Below are 21,461 nucleotides of genomic sequence, written 5' to 3' on the forward strand. Positions count from 1 at the left end.
GTTTTCCTTATGTACTATGGTGGGTCGAAATAATTTTGTCCAGTCCATTTTTGGCATTTTGCATGGAATATGTCAGATTTGGCTTTTTGTTCCTCCATTTTTTTGTCTCATATCAATACAAACAAAAGAAATAAACATGAGAATGCTTAAACATTTATAATTGCAACAATTTTCTGGGGCAAAGTGGTGCATTGTCTGACAGAAATGTAGGGGTGCTAGTATTTTTGGCCATGACTGCATTTTATAAGTATTGTTTTATTTATTGTGAAACTACACAAAATTGTTTTTTTTACATATTGGCTGTAAAAATCCCAAACAATTGGGGAAAAGTCTCCATAGTCAACTTCTCAATGAAACTAAATTTACATCTGGAATATGGTACACCTTTGGATGAGCTGATTGTGGTGATAGGCACTGATCAACTCACTTGTATGCAGGTACAATGTAAATGTTTTCTGTATTAAAGTGGTTTTATCTGCACTCTCCAGTGTGCTCTGCTTCTGTCGTATATAATTGGCCCTTGGAGATATATATACAGAGCTTGACTGGATCCAATGTAGCCCGATACATTTGTAAGATTAGAGATACAGTATATATAAATATAGCCGGTAACTGACAGGCTCCAAACTGTCACATAGACCTATCAATCCAGGAAAGTCGTTGCATTCCAAAATGTCTCAATCAATATGTTTAATTCATTTCAGGTTTAACAGTTGCACAAGCGTTTCAAGTGTCCCCACTCTTCACCAGGTGCAGGTAAGCTCAACCATTGTTGTGCAGTTGTTACCTGGAATAAATTCAACATATAGAGCAAGAGGTTTGACTTCCCTGAATTGATGTGTGTGTGTATTATACCACCACCACCCGCCTGAACCATAGATACAAGGCAGGATGGATTCATGCTTTCATGTTTTTTACGCCAAATTCTAACCCTACCATTTGAATGTCTCAGCAACCAGTCTGCCCATACTCCTCTGACATCATCAAGGTATTTTCGCTCACACAACTGCCGCTTACTAGATATTTTCACTTTTTCAGACCATTCTCTGTAAATCCTAGAGATTGTTGTGCCTGAAAATCCCAGTATGTCAGCAGTTTCTGAAATACTCAGACCAGCCCATCTGGCACCAACAACCATGCCATGTTCAAGTCACTTAAATCCCTTTTCTACTCCATTCTGATGCTCGGTTTGAACTTCAGCAAGTCGTCTTGACCATGTCTAGATGCCTAAATGTATTGAGTTGCTGCCATGTGATTGGCTGATTAGCAATTTGTGTTACCAAGCAATTGAACAGGTTTACCTAATAAAGTGGCTGTTGAGTGTATAATTAGGCTTAAATAACTAAATGAATCACCTGACAAGAGCTATAGAAGATATATATCTTTATTATTTTCTAAAAAAAAAAAAAAAACCCTAAACATGATAGAATATGAGACCCTAGAATAAAAATCACTATTAAAGCAGTGTTTTTTTTTTAAGAAACATTTTCCTGTTTTCACACTTAAAATGGAGCTAACCTTACTGTTCCTTCAATGGTCTTGTCTCTCAATGGCATGTCCTCCTAGGTGACTGTCACATACCTGGTCGAGGGCAAGCTGACGAGAGGGCTTTCCCTTACACCTCCTGTCCTGTTTCACCTGGAGTTGATGACAGGTGATAACAGGGCATGGAGGGGCATGGGTGCCTTGCTGGAGATCCTGGCTGGAAGAGATGCCGGACAGCAGGCAGACTGGTGAACTTACAGATACAGAAGGCGCTGTAGCAGGTGCAGAAGAGCAGGCAGTAGTCAAGCAGGTGAGCAGGTGGATGCAGGATCTCAGGTGGGCAGAAGTCGGTAGTAGCCAGGTAGCCGAGGTACAGAATCGAGAACCAGAGCGTACTCCGAGCCAGGCCAGGGAAAGTAAAGTTTAGCAGAGAAGGTATGGGAACAGCTGGCAGGAGGCAGAGTCAGGTCACAAGCCGGAGTCAACAGAGTATCAGGAACAAGCGGAGTCAAACAGATCGGGCCAAACACAGGAGTGAGCACAGAATCAGGTCACAGGCAGTAGGAGCTGACGACCACTCAGCAATCCTCTGGTTTCTACAGCAGCTTTAAATAGGCAAGTGGGTGCCAAACACCCATGCTTACTCATGCTCATGTGCGTGAGTGTAATGACCATGCTAATGTGCTTACGCATGTGCATGAGTTGGGCACGTCCAGTTCTTGTTTTTGAGAGTTGTATTATACACATGCGCATATCTTCACACACGACCATATGATTCCCCTGGCAGTGTTAGTTATCAGCCATCTTCGTTGGCTGGTGCAGGATGAAGTCATTTCTGCACATGCTCAGAAGGCCATCATCCCAGCACACAGTGACCATACGCATGTGCAGCTCAGTTTACATAGCCAGAGAAGACAGCGGGCAGGCAGGTAGCTGTATTTTACTGCAAAAACACTGCATGTCTCTTTAGCAATAAAAAGCCTGCCTGCTCACTGATTATGGCAATGGAAGCTTAGTTCCGCTTTCAGAAAGTTGCATATACTCATTCTCTGGGCTGGGTGGTTATTAAATTATACCGAAGGGGTCTCACGTTAGCACCATCCGGTGCAGTAATTCTAAATAAAGGCTTGTTCATAACATGTCTGTTGAGTTGCATTTTACTGTACACCTCCACACATGTATGATGGCATGAAGTAAAATGCAGCTAAATAAACATGGTGTGAACAAGCCCTAAATGACAAAAATAAAAATCTGGCCTTCTTCATCACTGAAAGTCTGCTAGTCACATTCCTTTTTTCATTTTCTTCTTTTTTTGCCAGACCTGTTTAAAAAAAAAAATCCTGACTCCTCCTCCCCTTATAGCCAACCAGTCAAGCTCTCTTTTTTGCAAGATGTTTTTAAAAGTAAAATCCAGCAGCCTCCTCCTCCCCTTATAGCCTGCCAAGCACGCTCCTTTCTCTTTTTTGCAAGATGCTTAAAGAAAAAAAGAAAATCTGGCCTCCTCCTCCTTTTATAGCCGGCCAATCACACTCCTTAAAATGCAGCTAAATGAACATGGTGTGAACAAACCCTAAATGACAAAAATAAAAATCTGGCCTTCCCCATCACTGAAAGTCTGGTAATCTTTTTCTTTTTTTTTTTTTGCCAGATCTGTTTTAGAAAAAAAAAATCAGGCCTTCTCCTTCCCTTATAGCCATCCAATCAATCTCTTTTTTGCAAGATGCTTAAAAAAAAAAACAATTCGGTCTCCTCCCCTTATAGCCAGCCAATCACGCTTCTTTCTCTTTTTTGCAAGATGCTTAAAAAAAATAAAATTGCGGCCTCCTCCTCCCCTTATAGCCAACCAATCATGCTCCTTTCTGTTTTTTTGCAAGATGCTTAAAAAAAAATGAGGCCTCCTCCTCCCCTTATAGCCGGCCAATCACACTCCTTTCTCTTCTTTGCAAGGCACTTAAAATGCCATGGCAGATTTTAGGGAAAGGTGAACTAACCCTCTAAAGCAGTGGTTCTTAACCTGGGTTCGATCGAACCCCAGGGGTTCGGTGAGTCAGTCTCGCGGGTTCAGCGGAGGTGAAGACCCACACCCGACTCATATGATTCGTGCAGTAAATATTCATTATTATGTTTTTGTTTTTGTGTGAAAAACATGTTTTAATGGTTTTGTTCTTTGTTCTTAACGGTTTTGTTCATTTTGTGCACCTATGTATAAATATATACCTATGTTTTGAATTTTAAAAATCATATTTTATTTTTCCAATTAAGAAGGGTTCGGTGAATGCGCATATGAAACTGGTGGGGTTCAGTACCTCCAACAAGGTTAAGAACCACTGCTCTAAAGTCTAAGTTCCTTTTGCACCATGTTACACTTGTATTTCCCCGCACTGTGCTTAGTAGCAAACCTAGCCCCAGCATAGCTGGTAAAAGGGAGGGAGTTCTCCCTTACCTGTTAAAGCGGTTGTAAATTCTGTTGTTGTTTTTTTGTTTTTTTTTTTTAATTAAAATAACAAACAAACATGTCATTCTTTCCTTCTCTGTGTAATGGTATTGCACAGAGTGGACCCAATCTTCCTCTTCTGGTGTCCCCCACTGGCAATCTTGGTTCCTCCTCCACCAGATTTCCAGGCTCCATGCCTGATCCCGGTTATCCTGGGACGAGCATGGCAGATGCCACCGTGTAGATGGTAGGGAGATCTGTGAATGTCCATTTGCTGATCTCCCCTTCCCGTTAATGACTCAGAAGGGACATATAAGAGATACTTCTGAGTGGTGGTGTCCCTTTTCCCAGCCAGTATTATTATTATTATTATTATACAGTATTTATAAAGCGCCAATAGTTCGCTCAGCGTTGTACATTACAAAGGGGGACAGAACATGTGACAGAACAATACCAATACAATGTGATACACGAGGGGTTCGAGGGCCCTGCTCTTTCGAGCTTAGTATGGGAACTGCACTCTATTAGTTTCATTTCAGAGCAGGTGAGACATCAAGAGTCAGTCACCAAAAATGCATCACATGAGGGACTTTATGTCCCCTATGTGATGGGGAAAAAAAGACTTAGAAAAAATTGTGTAAAAAATTAAAGTTATACCCAAGCACTTCTGCTGGATTTCTTCCACATGCCCCAAGAATGCCTTTTAACCCCATGCACCCTCATTATTTTTTCCAGACTTTTTGTGCCCATCTGAAACTCAGGACCAGAATGGTTGATGCTGCTGGGTAGAGGGGAGGTAGATCAGTGAATAGGTCATGTCCTGGGGTTCAGGCTCGAAGACCAGTAGCTATAGCAGTAGAGAGGTTCCCACAGACCAGCAGGATAAGTACACTGGCAGGTCATCCTAATGGATGATGCAGGCTTACCCGAGGTGCAGGGTCTAAGTACCAACCCGTCTCCACCAGAGCTCCTGATGGTGGAGATAGTATTTAAGATAACAGTCTCTCGATGTGTGTGATATCCTCAAATCAATGTGAATTTGTGCTCCTAAAATTAGTCCACCTTCATGAAGGCATTCTTTATATCCATGTGTTCCTCAAAAAGAAAATTCTACATAGTGCATTACCCCACAAAACATTAGGGAATATAATAACCACCCGGTGCTAATAAAGTGTCACGCCACTCAGTGTCCACTTCTAAGTGGCTGTATTAAACACCCTTACCCTATCAAAGCTTGTAAACGACTTTCTATCTCATAATAATCCACAAAAACTGGTGCTCCATGCCGTCCTTTTCTCCCATCGGTATTACCTCCGACAAAAAACATATAATAGTGCAATATTCTTTGGGATACCAAAAAGTGCTCCCCTTATATTTCACAGCATTAGTGTAATGTAAATCCACTCCCCGTCACCTTACACACCATGCACCTTACCGGACTAAACACTTCCACAAGTATAAATGGCTCTCCTCATCTGATAATCCCTGCCCTGTTCAATCTCCATATGGCATCACGACATGGGTCAAAAAACAAGATCCTTATAGTGTAGTAAGTCTTAGAAAAAGGGTCTAGTTTATTAAAGTTATGCTTACAATTAAAACAGTAGTAAAACGCATTATCTTCCATTGTGGGGAACATGAATCCTCAGAAAAAACGTCAATCAGTGAATAAACCTCAATCAAGATGGCCACTCCGCAACTTCCGGTCTATGTCTATGTCCGATGTCAAGTCCTTGATGTGTTTCGTCACTTCCGACTTCTTCACAAAGGGTGCGTACGTCAGACCGGCGGCCACTTATATACTCTCACTCCTCCCCTTAACACAGACCGATAGCGCCATCTTGAAATAGGGCATTAGCCCACTGATAAAATAAATGAAAACCACCAACTCAAATGGGCCAGTATATAAATGCTAGTATGTATAATGCTCTATATACATATCATGGGGACATAACTGGCATAACACTCTATACCCGCACATATACACCCGCACACATATACACCCGGGCATACGATAACAATAGCAGCAATGCATAATATTATACCTAACACCATCTAGTGGTATAAATTGTATATGCACTATCCATCCACTATTCAAATAAATATTGGATAAATAGATAAATAATAATAAATACACAATTTTAAAAAAATCTCCTGACTATCTCATGAATAAATATGAATAAATTAATTAATTGTTATTAATATACAATATCCATAACACTATATGCAAATGAATCCTATAAATAATCCCCATAGCATATAATACCTCGTAAATCTATCTATTAGTGGACAAATAAATGGGAATATTTTACCCCTATATAAAACTATACAATTTTGGTTAAAAATGAATGAGTTTAAAAATAGAAATAAGGCACCTAGACACAGTTATAATAAAACCCAATTACCGTATTTGCCGGCGTATAAGACGACTTTTTACCCCTTAAAAATCTTCTCAAAAGTCGGGGGTCGTCTTATACGCCGGTATAACATGACATGACACTTTTTAGGGGGGCGGCGCGGTGCCGCCGCCGCCCCGCCCCTTCCCCTAACGGAAGGGACACTAAGTACAGGGGTGGGCAGGGGCTATTTCTTACCTGGTTCCGGTCCCACGACGATCCGGTCCAGGAAGCGCGGCTGCGCCTTCAGTTCGGCCACTGGAGTTCGCACGGCTGCTCGGCTCCGCCTCCTCACCAGCGATTGGCCGCCAGAACTGTAACTCAGGAAAGGCACACAGGCGGCCAATCACCGGCGAGAGGGTGGAGCCGAGCGGCCGCGCGAAAATCGAGTGCAGGACCAGCAGGTAAGTGGTCAGTGTAGAGGTGCTGCTGCAACCACATATGCTGGCTGCAGCAGCACCATACGAGAACAGAGTCAGCAAGTGTCAGTGGGAGGAATAGTGCCCCATCATTGGTGTCACTGATACCAATGATGGGGCACTATTCCTCCCACTGATACCAATGATGGGGCACTATTCCTCCCGCTGATACCTATGATGGGGCACTATTCCTCCCACTGACACCAACGATGGGGCACTATTCCTCCCCCCCTCTGACACCAACGAAGGGGCACTATTCCCCCCCCCACTGACACCAACGATGGGGCACTATTCCACCCCCCACTGACACCAATGATGGGGCACTATTCCACCCCCACTGACACCAATGATGGGGCACTATTCCTCCCCCCCACTGACACCAACGATGGGGCACTATTCCCCCCCCCACTGACACCAACGATGGGGCACTATTCCCCCCCCCACTGACACCAACGATGGGGCACTATTCCACCCCCCACTGACACCAATGATGGGACACCATTCCTCCCACTGACACCAATGTTGGGATACTATTCCTCCTACTGACACCAATGATGGGGCACCATTCCCCCCACTGATACTAATGATGGGACACTATTCCCCCCACTGATACCAATGATGGGGCACTATTCCCCCCACTGATACCGATGATGGGGCACTATTCCTCCCACTGACTCCAATGATGGGGCACCATTCCCCCCACTGATACTAATGATGGGACACTATTCCCCCCACTGATACCAATGATGGGGCACTATTCCCCCCACTGATACCAATGATGGGGCACTATTCCCCCCACTGATACCGATGATGGGGCACTATTCCTCCCACTGGTGTGCACTGGAAGAGGGGTAGTCTTATACGGCGAGTATAGCCCAAACACTACATTTTAGCAGGAAAAGTAGGGGGGTCGTCTTATACGCCCAGTCGTCTTATACGCCGGCAAATACGGTACCATGTATTAAAATACCAAACGTTCATCTAAAATACCTCTAATCCAGTGGAAAGGCAACTACTCCTAATCCCCTAAATATCTATTCTAAAATAGACTAGAAACTAATAGAACCCGTCATGCAAACGGTATCTCTGTACTGAGCTTAAAGCCCGTCTAGAATATAAATAGTAATTACCATTACACTCCACCAGTATGCTAATATCCCAGAGCTGGGTATGGGAGATGGGACGTGGACAACTAGAAAATTTAGACTTAAATCCCTATTTAATATAATATATAGTAAAACTATTTATGTGTCTGAAATAAAACAATTAAGGTCCAGATCAACATCCAGACCTTTAGGTTTCAAAGTGTCCAGTTGGAAAATCCAAAACATTTCATTTCTAGAGATTTCTATAATTTTGTTACTTCCTCTCCAGTGTCCCTCCACTTCATCTATTCCACAAAATCGTTATTGTGTTGGATCACATTTGTGGACGTCTCTAAAATGCCTGGACAAATGATGGTCCTTCTTCCCCTTCTTTATATTAGAGACATGTTCTCTGAGTCTTTTACACAGTGACCTAGTCGTTCTGCCTACATATTGAAGTTTACATGAAGTTTCCAATAAATAGGTCACATAAGGGGTAGTGCATGTTATGAACTAATCAATCTTAAATTCTTTTGTCGTGACCTGTGACATAAAGCTCTCTATTTTCCTAGTTTTCATCCCTGTTGTTTTACAAATATTACACTTTTTACATGGGAAAAACCCTTTGAGATCAAACATCTTAATTGGATTTTTCCTTGGAGGGGAAATTATATTTTTAACCAGCTTGGTCCGTAGATTCGATGCCTTTCTATATATAAACCCAGGTTTATTTGGTAACTGTCACGTACCTGGTTGGGGAGCCTGACGTGGAGAGGATGGCGTCCTCTTACTACTCCCACTCAGGGCCCTTGATAGTGGGGACAGAGGGCACCGAGCCAGGAGTGGCACGAGTGCCTGGTGGGTCTTGAGATGACTGTAGGCAGGTGATGACTCGGACGATCCGAGTGCAGGCCAGGTGCGGGTGCAGGAGTGTAAGTGCAGCAGCAGGTAGGTATGGCGGCAACAAGGATACAGGCCAGGTGCGGATGCAGAAACGTAGGTGCAGCAGGTAAGTATGGCAGCAACCAGGATACAGGCCAGGTGCGGATGCAGGGATGTAGTTTCAACAGCAGGTATGGCGGCAATCAGGATACAGGCCAGGTGCGGATGTAGGAACGTAGGTGCAGCAGCAGGTAAGTATGGCGGCAACCAGGATACAGGCCAGGTGCGGATGCAGGAACGTAGTTTCAGCAGCAGGTAGGTATGGCGGTAACCAGGATATAGGCCAGATACGGATACAGGAACGTAGGTGCAGCAGCGTCAGACAAGCCAAGTCAGGATCAATCGGACAGATCAGGTACAAGGGAGCAGGTAAGCGGATAGTCAGGGATAAGCTGGGTCGGTGCAAGCGGAGTTCTTTCTTTGTCAGGGTCAGATCAGATATAGGCAACAGAATCAGGTTATGGAGTACAGGATGTTGTAGACCAGAAGGCATAGGCTAAAGTGTGTTGGTGATTTAAATAGCCCGCCTTGCAATGATGTGCACGCCAGTACGCATGTGTGTAACCGCATGCTCCCATGTGCATTGCCACAGCTGACAGGGATCCGGCACAGGCGCATAGATGTGCATCGGCGAGGGTACGATCCCTGACAGCTCCCCCCCCCCCAAGGGCAGCCTCTGGATGCCAACTGGGCCATTTTCTCTGGATGCCTGCGTCTGATTGCCAAGATTAAGTCTTTAGCGTGGATGTTGGATTCCGATTCCCATGAATTGTCTTCAGGTCCATATCCTTTCCATTTAATTAAATATTGGAGCTGGTTCCTCCTCTTTCTACAGTCGATAATTGTCTCTACCTCATATTCCTCTTCACCATTGACGATCACTGGCTCAGGTGGCCCCAATCCCCGGCCAGGAAAAGGTTTTGAGCAGTGATACGTGGAATACCGGGTGAATCCTTAGTGATTCCGGTAATGTAAGCTCGTATGCTACGTCATTAATCTTTCTTTTTACTGGGAAGGGTCCCACGAACTTGGCACCTAGCTTCTTTGAGGGATAAGTCAATTTTAAATTGGCTGTTGACAACCATACTTCCTCACCAGGTTCCAGGACCAGGTCCCCCTTTTTTTTCCTGTCAAAGAATCTTTTGTTGTCCAGTTGAGCTTTTGTGATTGTCTCCTGTAGCACCTTGTTGTTTTGCTGAAGGAATTCAAAAGTGTTTTGGACCGCTGGAATTGATGATTCAGGCACTATTTTGTATAGAAACACAGGATAAAATCCATAATTAGAGAAAAAGGGGGACTGTTTCGTGGCCGAGTGTTTTGAATTGTTATATACAAACTCGGCCAAGGATAAAACTGATACCCAGTCATCTTGGGGAAATGACGTAAAACAGTGAATGTATTGAACCAAGGTCTGGTTGGTTCTTTCCGTTTGCCCGTTGGTCTGAGGGTGATAAGTGGAAGAGAAAGAGTCCCATTTTCAACTTCTCACAGAGTGCTTTCCAGAATTTTGAAGTGAATTGTACCTCTCGATCCGAGACAATGTTCCCTGAAACACCATGGAGCCTCACCACCTCTCTTATGAAGATTTGGGCAGTCTCAGCTGCAGAATGTACTCCCTTCATGGCAATAAAATGGGCCATTTATGAAAAACGATCCCTACGACAAAAATGGGCGAACATCCCTCTGATGGTGGCAGTTCTACAATGAAATCCATTGAGATAATTTCCCAAGGTCGAACAGGGACTGGTAGGGGCCTCAATCCCCAGGTCTTGCTTCTGTTGCCCTTGTTACATATACATGTGGGGCAGGAATTTACATAAGCTTTGCAGTCCTTCTCCCAATCAGGCCACCAGAACAGGCGCTGCACTAGGTCTAAAGTCTTGTGGACCCCAAAATGTCCTGCCAGGGGATGGTCATGACATAGCCCCAAAATGACCAATCGGATACTTTCTGGTGCAAAGATCTTGTCTACTGACCAGAGTAAACCTTCTCTAATGGATAGAGTTACTCCTGGTGGGGAAGGAGCCCCTAAAGATGCCTGCTGAATTTGTAAAAAAAGGTCTGTTTGTAAAAGACAGAAGTTGCCTGCTGAGAGCACCGTATCAGGGGTAGGAGGATCCTTAGGATCATTGGACATCCTAGACAGAACATTGGGCTTGATATTCTTAGAGCCTGGTCTGTAGGTAATGTGAAATATAAACCTGGCGAAACTAAAGTGCCCACCTGGCTTGTCGGGGTTTTAGACGTCTCGCAGTCTTCAGGTACTCCAGATTCTTGTGATCGGTATAGATCAAAATGGGGTGTGCTGCTCCCTCTAAAAGGTACCTCCATTCCTCCAAAGCTGGCTCGATGGCAAGTAATTCTCGATCCCCTACATCATAGTTTCTCTCCGCAGGGGATAGCTTACGGGAAAAAAAAGACAACTGGATGAAGTAAGAGTTGCAGGCCTTGCCGCTGTGATAGGACAGCCCCAACAACATTCTCCGAGGCATCTACCTCTACCACAAAGGGTAGTGCTGGATCTGGATGGTTTAGTATGGGTGCTGAAGTAAATAGTCCTTTTAATGAGTCAAAAGCGCTTTGAGCTTCTGGTGTCCAACAGAATCAGACCCCTTGTTTGGTCAGTTGGTTGATAGGAGCAATGATAGATGAGAATCCTTTGATAAATCTCCTATAAAAGTTTGCGAAACCTATGAAACGTTGTATTCCTCTTTTTTCAGATGGTGCAGGCCATTCCAGGATGGCAGAGACTTTTTGGGGGTCCATCCTAAAGCCTTCAGAGGATATAATTAATCCTAGGAATTGAATGCTCTGGCGTTCAAACTCGCATTTTTCAGGCTTTGCATATAGTCTGTGTAGTCTGAGGCGACCGAGGACCTTCTGCACAAGTCCTCGGTGAAGTTCAATAGATGTGGAAAAAATCAGAATGTCATCCAGGTAGACTATCACAAAATTATCTAAGAAGTCTCTGAAAATGTCATTTACCAGGTGCTGAAAGGTTGCAGGGGCATTACATAGTTCAAAGGGCATGACTAGGTACTCGAACTGCCCAAATCTGGTACAGAAGGCTGTCTTCCACTCATCTCCCTCCCGGATTCATACGAGATTGTATGCCCCTCTTAAGTCCAACTTGGTAAATACGGTTGCGGACCTGAGTCTTTGGATTAGTTCTGGGACTAATGGCAAGGGATAGCTGTTTTTAACCGTAATATTGTTCAACTTGCTGTAGTCTACACGTGGACGGAGGGAATGATCTTTTTTTTCTACAAAGAAGATACCTGCTCTTGCTGGGGAGGTGGAGGGGCGGATGAACCCCTTGTTTAGATTATCATCAATGTAGTCTTTCAGTGCCTCCAACTCACGCTCTGACAGTGGGAAGATCCGACCGAAGGGAATCTCAGCCCCGGGTAGCAGTTAAATTGGGCAGTCATAGGGTCTGTGGGGTGGAAGGGTGTCTGCACCACGTTTACTAAAAACATCCAGGAAGTCATGGTAGGCTGCAGGAACGATTTGGCATACCTCAGCATCAATGTCCATACACAGTAGGGGCACAGGTTGAGCAGGAAGTTGAGGTAAGCAATGCTTGTGGCAGTAGGCCAATTTAAAGTCCACTTCACCAGATACCCAATTCGCGCTGGGGTTGTGGGCTTGTAACCATGTGATTCCCAAGATAACTGGAAACAGTGGTGCTGCAATAACATCCAGGCATAGTAGTTCCTTGTGACTAGATGGAGGTATTACAATGGGTAGCGGAATGGTCTCCTGAGTGACTGCCCCAGATTTAATGTTGGATCTGTCAGCCAAGTATACTGTCAGTCTCTGCGTTTTGGCTTTTAAGGGTATCTGATGTTGCAGGGCGAAAGTTGAGTCGATAAAGCAGCTGCAGACCCCGGAATCAATGATAGCGGACACTGGCAGGGGTCTTTCCGGAAGCTGGAATGAGACAGAAATGGCATTGTGAGCAGGGTTGATGGTTGCAGGTGGTAGTTTAGCAGGCAGGATAGTCAGAGACTTACATAGCTTTGCGGGACAATTTCATACATAATGGCTGGGTTCTCCGTAATAGAGGCACGGCGTTGGCGTTCTTCCGGAGTAAGTGAGGTTCGTAGCAACCCTATTTGCATTGGTTCGGATTCTTCAACACTGGGTGTGGTAGGACTAGGTGGTACCATGTTTGCTGGAGATGGTGCCCTGGGTAGCATCCACATAGGGCGGACTTGGTTGGCAGACCTTTCCAGTCTTCGTTCCCTAAGCCGGCGGTCAATCTGGATAGCAAGATTAATGAGCTCTTCCAGTGTGTTTGGTACCCCTACACAGGCTAGCTCATCTTTAAGGGGTTCAGCAAGGCCTAAACAGAACTGATAGCGTAGGGCAGCATCGTTCCAATTGGTATCGGAGCTCCAGCGCCTAAACTCCGTCACATAGTCCTCAGCTGCCCTGCTAATGGGAATGGAGAGCTGCTTCTGCTGATGCAGATTGCTGGGGATCGTCATAGAGCTGAGCCATAGCCTCGAAGAAGCGATTTAAGGAAACTAACTTGACGTCTTCCTTTTCCAGCAGATTGTGAGCCCATGCTTGTGGTTCTCCCTGGAGGAGTGATATCACGAACCCCACCTTGGTTGCCTCTAATGAAAAGGTGCGAGGTTGTAATGCAAAATACAGTTCACATGCGTTGCGTAATGCCCTGATTTTTTTGCGATCACCAGAAAACCTTTCGGGTGTGGGGACCCTTGGCTCCGGGGGCAGCAGCATCACTGCAGGGTTCATCATAGCTCCCGAAGCGACAGTTGGAACAGATGTCGCTGTGGCGCTGGCAGAAAGTGCGGCTACAGATAGGGTTTGAAAACGATTTTCAAATCGGTTATATCCCTCTTGCATGCCCTTGACGGCTTGTGTCAGTGCCGCAATGTGCTGACAGATTTCTTCTAGAGGAGAGGCCCTTCTCTAAGGCTCCGACATGGCCTTCTGGTACTGTTACGTACCTGGTTGGGGAGCCTGATGTGGAGAGGAGGGCATCCTCTTACTACGCCCGCTCGGAGCCCCTGATAGTGGGGACAGAGGGCACTGAGCCAGGAGTGGTTTGAGTGCCTGGTGGGTCTTGAGATGACTGTAGGCAGGTGATGACCCGGGAGCAGGCCAGGGGACGATCCCTGACAGTAACAATAGGCCCAAAATGTTATCCCTTTTTAATATAGGCCAGTACTTACACATAATCCCTTCCATCTCCATACTGGCAACTGAAGTTGGAAATAAAAGCAAATTCCATCTTCTTTTCTTCTTTTTTAGGTCTCATTTCTTTTAGTGTTTTTATCTTTCTGTTTCCCATGTATTCTTTACTGATTTCAAATCTGTTTTTCCAATCTACCTGGATCATACCCTTTTTGCACAAACCTTTGTTTAATCAGTTCAGATTGATCAATATAATCCGTAACCCTCGAACAATTTCTCCTTATGCGACTAAACTGCCCCTTCGGTATCCCCTGAATCCATTGTGGATGGTGACAACTGGAGGTAGGCATGTATTCATTCCTATCTGTCTCCTTAAAGTATATTTTGGTATATAATCTCTGATTATCTTTAAAAATACATAAATCTAGAAAATTTACTGATTCAACATTTATAGTCTGGGAAAAACCCAAGCCGTGTGGATTATTTTCTATGTGTTTTAAAAAAAACCTGTAGTGGCTCCATATAACCAGGATATCATCTATAAATCACTTCCATGTTCTTAACCCTTTTCATACCTTCCCAAAAATTACTTCATGTTCCCATCTCGCCATGAAAATATTTGCTAGGCTAGGTGCAAATTTTGCGCCCATTGCCACGCTTTTTTTCTGGACAAAAATCTCCTGCATACCAGAAATAATTGTTAATTCTTAAATTGCTTAAAAAAAAAAATATCTGGCCTCCTCCTTCCTTCATAGCCGGCCAATCACACTCCTTTCTCTTTTTTGCAAGATGCTTAAAAAATAAATCCGGCCTCTTCCTCCCCTTAGAGCCGGCCAATCACGATCCTTTTTTTTTTTTGTTGAATAGAAAAAGAGTAAAAAAAATGAAAGCCATAGAAACGTATTAAAAAACATATGCATATATATTATTTATTTTTTGTGAAAGGTGAACATATGCATTGACAGATTTGGCGGAAAGGTGAACTATTCCTAAAAGGTGGCTATAAATCTTTTCTTTTGATATCCCCCCACCAGCAATCTTAGCACATGCTTTCACTGGATTTCCAGGTTCTACACCCAATCGGTGAACCCAGAACCAGCATGCTGTGTGCCGCTGGGTAGATGGGAGGAAGATCAGTAAATGGATCTTCCATTTCTGTTAATGACCCAGAAGTGGCATGTAAAATGTAATTTCCAGGTCCTGGTGTTCCTAGCCGGGGAAGAAACTAGTAAAGTGAGATATTCAGGGCTTTTTTTCAGCTGGAACATGGCGGAATGGCATTCCGCTACTTCCAACACTAGCCCTGTGCTCACCACTATCTACTGCCCGGCTCCCCTGTGACAGCACAGCTGAGCTAAACTAGCAGGCGGCTCTCTACAGCTCTCCCTGCCTTTGCACACAGTGCAGACGGAATTCACGGCAGTCAAATCATTAATTTGAGTGACTTAAGCACTTGCAGCTTCAGCTCTAACTAGCCTCTTTATCTCTGCGCCTCTGAATGGGGATGGTGCAGTGCCCTCCCTCCCGCTCATCAGCTAGTAAGCCATCCCGCCCTACCACCCTCCAGCTTATCAGCTACTAAGCCTGGCAATTCTATTCTGGCTCTCCCTTCCTTTTAATGTGTGGGCAGATTAGGTGGGGGGGGGGGGGGTGCAGAAGTAAGAATTGATGAGAAAAGAGTGGAGGGCAGAGATAAGACTGGTGAAAGTTTAACTTTAATATTTATTTTAGCATAAAAGTCAATTCTTCTGTTGCTGGAGGGTGCAGAAATTAGCTTTGGAGAGGAGTACAGGGTGTGAACTTTGGGCAAGGTACTGGGGTGAGCTGCGAGTAGGGTACAGGGGTGATCTGCGGGCAGGGTACAGGAGTGAGCTGCGGGCAGGGTACAAAGGTCAGCAGTGGACAGAGGTAAATGTGTGAGCTGCGAGCAAGGGTGAACTGTTGGTAGGGTACAGGGGTGAGCTGTGGCAGGGGTACAGAGGTGAGCTTTGGAGAGGAGTACAGAGGTGAGCTGCAGCCAGGGTATTGGGGTGAGCTGCGGGCAGGGTACTGGGGTGAGAGGTGGACAGGGGTACTGAGGTGAGCTGAGGGCAGGTTACAGAGGTGAACTATGGGCAGGGTACTGGGGTGAGAGGTGGACAGGGGTACAGGGTTGAGCCATACACAGGGGTATAGAGTTGAGCTGTGGGTAGGGTACAGAGGTGAACTGTGGACAGGGTATGGGATGAGCTTTGGCAGGGTTACAGAGATGAGCTTTATAGAGAGAGTACAGAAGTGAACTGTGGTCATGATACAGGGGTGAGCTGTGGGCAGGGGTACAGAGGTAAGCTTTGAAAAAGGGTACAGAAGTGAGCTGTGGGCTTGGGTACAGGGGTGAGCTTTGGACAGAGATATAGAGGTGAGCTTTGGAGAGGGATACAGGGCTGAGCTTTGGCCAAAGATATAGAGGTGAGCTTTGGAGAGGGACACGGGTGAGCTGTGGACAAAGATATAGAGGTGAGCTTTGGAGAGGGATACAGAGGTGAGCTGTGGACAGGCGTGAGCTTTGAACAGTGGTACAGAGGAGAGCTTTGGACATGGGGGAGAGGTGAGCAGTGGATAGGAGGTGCATAGGTGAGTGTTGGGTTTTGCTTTTTTAGGGAATACAATTTGTAAAGTTTTCACTGGGGAAGATTTTTACTTGGTAGGCAGGGACAGCATACATACAGTATAGCAGGGCTTGAAAAAGCCGCTCGCCCGCTCGCCAAATGTGAGGAGCAATTCCTCTGTGGAGAGCGGCGAGCACAGATGAAGCTTGGAGCGACTGCACCTGTGCTCCAAGCCTCATTGTGAAGCCAAGTTCCGGTTTATAACTTCCGGTTTCCGACTTCTGCGGCACCGCCGCCGAGGGGACAAGTGCAGGAGAGGTCTGCTCTCCTCCGCTGAGAGGAGACACCCTCTCCACCGCCGCGGGGGACTCGAGGGGACAGTAAGTACTGTATACAACATGTCCTATCACTATAATGGAGTACAGGGGAGCTGGGATATACATTACTCAGTAATGTACGTATATCCCAGCTCCTCTGTACTCCATTATAGTGATATGACATGTATACAGTAATGTATATCCCAGCTCCCCTGTACTCCATTATAGTGATGACATGTATACAGTAATGATTACTGTATACATGTCATATCACTATAATGGAGTACAGGGGAGCTGGGATATACATTACTATGATTACTGTTTACATGTCATATCACTATAATGGAGAACAGGGGAGCTGGGATATACATTACTGTGTACATGTCGTATCACTATAATGGAGTACAGGGGAGCTGGGATATACATTACTGTGAACATGTCATATCACTATAATGGAGTACAGGGGAGCTGGGATACACATTACTGTGTACATGTCATATCACTATAATGGAGTACAGGGGAGCTGGGATACACATTACTGTGTACATGTCATATCACTATAATGGAGTACAGGGGAGCTGGGATACACATTACTGTATACACGTCATATCACTATAATGGAGTACAGGGGAGGGGAGATATACATTACTGTATACACGTCATATCACTATAATGGAGTACAGGGGAGGGGAGATATACATTACTGTATACACGTCATATCACTATAATGGAGTACAGGGGAGGGGGGATATACATTACTGTATACACGTCATATCACTATAATGGAGTACAGGGGAGGGGGGATATACATTACTGTATACATGTCATATCACTATAATGGAGTACAGGGGAGGGGGGATATACATTACTGTATACATGTCATATCACTATAATGGAGTACAGGGGAGCTGGGATATACATTACTATGACTACTGTATACATGTCATATCACTATAATGGAGTACAGGGGGGCTGAGATATACATTACTATGATTACTGTATACATGTCATATCACTATAATGGAGTACAGGGGAGCTGGGATATACATTACTATGATTACTGTATACATGTCATATCACTATAATGGAGTACAGGGGAGCTGGGATATACATTACTGTGATTACTGTATACATGTCATATCACTATAATGGAGTACAGGGGAGCTGGGATATACATTACTGTGTACAGTTTTATATTTCGGACTATTTATTCTAAAGAAAAATGTAATTTCATAAGCTTTGGTTGGGGTTGGGGCGGGGTTGGGGGTGGACCTGGGCAAGGTTGGGTGGGGCAACTGGTGGGGAATAAGTTTTGTGACCGGCTAGTAGGTCTGGACTCGAAATTTAAACCCCTGCAGTATAGCATACAGAGATCATTGGTGCAACAATGTCTCTTTAACTCCCACTGTAAAATTAGGCCACACCCGCTCGATGATTTGAGTTCCTGCACCTATTCTCTGAGAAAAAAAAGCCCTGGAGATATAAGATTTACATTTGTACAGGGCTCAACAAATCCCAGGCCCAGGATTAGAAATTGCTTCCTGGCACCTTGGTTCACATACTGCTTTGCATTGACTTCAATGGGAAATCCTCATAGACTTCAGAGGGAAATCACGCCCTGTAGACTTCAATGGGAAATTGCACCTCATAGACTTCAGTGATAAATCGTGACCCGTGCAATTCAAAGGAAGATCACACCCCGTGCAGTTTAATGGGAAATCGTGCCCCGTGCCCCATCATTAGTGTCAGTGTGTGAGGAATAGTGCCCCATTGTTGGTATCAGTGGGAGGAATCATGCCCCATCATTGGTGTCAGTGGGAGGAATCGTGCCCCATCATTGGTGTCAGTGGGAGAATCATGCCCCATCATTGGTGTCAGGGGGAGGAATAGTGCCCCATCATTGGTATCAGTGGGAGGAATAGTGCCCCATAATTGGTGTCAGTGAGAGGCCCAGAGGCATAGTTCCCCATCATTGGTGTCAGTGGAATAGTGCCCCATCATTGGTGTCAGTGGGAGGAAAAGTGCCCCCTCATTGGTGTCAGTGACACCAATGAGAGGAACTATTCCTCCCACACTGACACTAATGATGGGACACTATTACTCCCACTGACACCAATTATACTTACATCGCCGTGCCGCCCCCCTGAAAAGTGCCGCCCTAGGCAAATGCTTTGTTTGCCTCGTGGCAAATACGCCCCTGGGACAAGTGAGGGGCAGTGGGACAGGAGGAGCGCAGTGGGACAAGTGAGGGGCAGTGGGACAGAAGGAGCGCAGAAGGACAGGTAGGGGGCAGCGTGACGGGGGCATAGAACAGAATCAGGGCAGCGAGACAGGAGAAGCGCAGTGGGACAGGAGAAGCGCAGAAGGATAGGTGAGGGGCAGTGGGACAGGATGAGCGCAGAGGGACAGGTGGGGGGCAGCGTGACTGGGGACATGAGACAGTATCGGGGCAGCTGGACAGGAGGAGCACAGAGGGACATTTAGGGGGCAGCGTGACGGGGGGGCATTGGACAGGAGAAGTGCAGAAGGATAGGTGGGGGGCAGAGGGACAGGAGGAGCGCAGAGGGACAGGTGAGGGGCAGTGGGACAGGAGGAGCGCAGTGGGACAGGTGAGGGGCAGTGGGACAGGAGGAGCGCAGTGGGACAGGTGAGGGGCAATGGGACAGGAGAAGGCGCACAGAGGGACCGGAGGAGCCCAGAAGGATAGGTGAGGGGCAGTGGAACAGGTGAGGGGCAGTGGGACAGGAGGAGTGCAGAAGGATAGGTGGGGGGCAGTGGGACAGGAGGAGTGCAGTGGGACAGGAGGAGTGCAGTGGGACAGGTGAGGGGCAGTGGGACAGGAGGAGCGTAGTGGGACAGGTGAGGGGCAATGGGACAGGTGAGGGGCAGTGGGGCAGGAGAAGGAGCACAGAGGGACAGGAGGAGCGCAGAAGGATAGGTGAGGGGCAGTGGGACAGGAGGAGCGCAGAAGGATAGGTGGGGGGCAGTGGGACAGGTGAGGGGCAGTGGGACAGGAGGAGCGCAGTGGGACAGGTGAGCGGCAGTGGGACAGGAGGAGCGCAGTGGGACAGGTGATGGGCAGTGGGACAGGAGGAGCGCAGAGGGACAGATGGGGGGCAACGTGACAGGGGGGCATGGGACAGGATCGGGGAAGCAAGACAGGAGAAGCGCAGTGGGACAGGAGGAACGCAGAAGGGTAGGTGAGGGGCAGTGGGACAGGATGAGCGCAGCGTGACAGGGGGCATGGGACAGTATCAGGGCAGCTGGACAGGAGGAGCGCAGAGGGATAGGGAGGGGGCAGCGTGACAGGGGGACATGGGACAGGATCGGGGCAGCGGGACAGGAGAAGCACATTGGGACAAGAGAAGCGCAGAAGGATAGGTGCGGGGCAGTGGGACAGGAGGAGTGCAGAGGGACAGGTGGGGGGCAGCGTGACAGTGGGCATGGGACAGGTGAGGGGCAGTGGGACAGGTGACGGGCAGTGGGACAGGAGGAGCTCAGTGGGACAGGTGAGGGGCAGTGGGGCAGGAGAAGGAGCACAGAGAGACAGGAGGAGCGCAGAAGGATAGGTGAGGGGCAGTGGGACAGGAGGAGCACAGAAGAATAGGTGGGGGGCAGTGGGACAGGTGAGGGGCAGTTGGACAGGAGGAGCACAGTGGGACAGGTGACGGGCCGTGGTACAGGAGGAGCGCAGTGGGACAGGAGGAGTGCAGAGGGACAGATGGGGGGCAGCGTGACGGGGGGGGTATGGGACAGGGTCGGGACAGCGGGAGGAGTAGCGCAGTGGGACAGGTGAGGCCAGTGGGACAGGTGAGGGGCACTGTGACAGGAGGAGCGCAGTGGGACAGGTGAGGGGCAGTTGGACAGGAGGAGCGCAGTGGAACAGATGAGGGGCAGTGGGACAGGAGAAGGAGCACAGAGGGACAGGAGGAGCGCAGAGGGATAGGTGGGGGGCAGTGGGACAGGAGGAGCGCAGAGGGACAGGTGAGGGGCAGATGGACAGGAGGAGCGCAGAGGGATAGGTGGGGGGCAGCGTGACAGGGGGCATGGGACAGGATTGGGGCAGCTGCACAGGAGGAACGCAGAGGGACAGGTGAGGGGCAGATGGACAGGAGGAGCACAGAGGGACAGGTGGGGGGCAGTGGGGACAGATGGGTGGTAGTGGGGACAGATGGGTGGTAGTGGGACAATGTGGGGGACAGAAGGGGGAAGTGGAACAGGTGTGGGGCAGGGTGACATGTGGGGGCAGTGTGATGGATGGAGAGCAATGGTATGGGGGAGGGAAGTAGAACAGGTGGGGGGCAGTGTATCAGGGGACAGTGAGACAGGACCGAGGGAGCACCAGTCCTCCAAGCACTTACCTGTCCAGCAGCGGCTCCTACAGATGGTGTCAGGATCATTCCTGTGCCTGTGTCCCTTCTCCCCCACGATCTCTGGCGGCAGCTGCAAAGGACCGGGCGGGCTCCGCCCCTCTGACCTCGTCCTCTTCTGCTTCCTCCTTCGCGGCACCTTCTGGCCTTTCTGCAGATCCCGGCACACTGACAGCGGGCCCCGCCCCTCACGCGCTCTGAGCGCACACCGGGGATCCACCCACCACTCCGCTCTCCTCTGCAGCCGGTCCCTCAG

General features: G+C 47.2%; 1 long non-coding RNA gene across 9 annotated transcripts in view; it reads left to right on the forward strand.

The window, feature by feature from the left end:
- LOC149455897 (uncharacterized) overlaps positions 1 to 21,461 on the forward strand; it is a 363,195-nt gene that overhangs the window by 280,498 nt on the left and 61,236 nt on the right. For 8 of the 9 annotated variants that reach the window (XR_016314014.1, XR_016314016.1, XR_016314010.1 and 5 more), the window contains one exon: positions 705 to 756. The exons of the other annotated variant lie outside the window; for it this stretch is intronic. This is a non-coding gene — a long non-coding RNA (uncharacterized LOC149455897). The remainder of the gene's footprint in view (positions 1 to 704; positions 757 to 21,461) is intronic. 9 annotated transcript variants of the gene reach the window in all.

The sequence above is a fragment of the Staurois parvus genome, unplaced genomic scaffold (assembly GCF_062004578.1).
Source record: "Staurois parvus isolate SC_StPar_1 unplaced genomic scaffold, SC_StPar_1.0 ptg000385l, whole genome shotgun sequence".
Classification (NCBI taxonomy): Eukaryota; Metazoa; Chordata; class Amphibia; order Anura; family Ranidae; genus Staurois; species Staurois parvus.